This window comes from Helobdella robusta (assembly GCF_000326865.2).
Source record: "Helobdella robusta unplaced genomic scaffold HELROscaffold_40, whole genome shotgun sequence".
Lineage (NCBI taxonomy): Eukaryota > Metazoa > Annelida > Clitellata > Rhynchobdellida > Glossiphoniidae > Helobdella > Helobdella robusta.
In genome coordinates, this window is record NW_008704903.1 from 1,340,644 (window position 1) to 1,340,938 (window position 295).

Here is a 295-nt window from a genome sequence, read left to right on the forward strand (position 1 = left end):
AAAAACAAGTAGCAATAACAACCGTAATGTTACTGGTATTATAATTAGTAGTAGTAGCAGCAGTTTAAGTAGTAGTAGTAGTAGTGGCAGTAGTAGTAGTGGTAGTAACAAAAGTGGTAGTGGTAGTAGTAGTGGCAGCGGCGGTAATAGTAGTAGTAGTCATATTTACTCTAACGACCATACGAACTACGGTATAAACATGAGACGCAATGAAATTCATCTGGAAAATGATGCTGATGATGATGATGATGATGATGACGAAGATGATGATGATGAAGATGTTGATGATGATGAC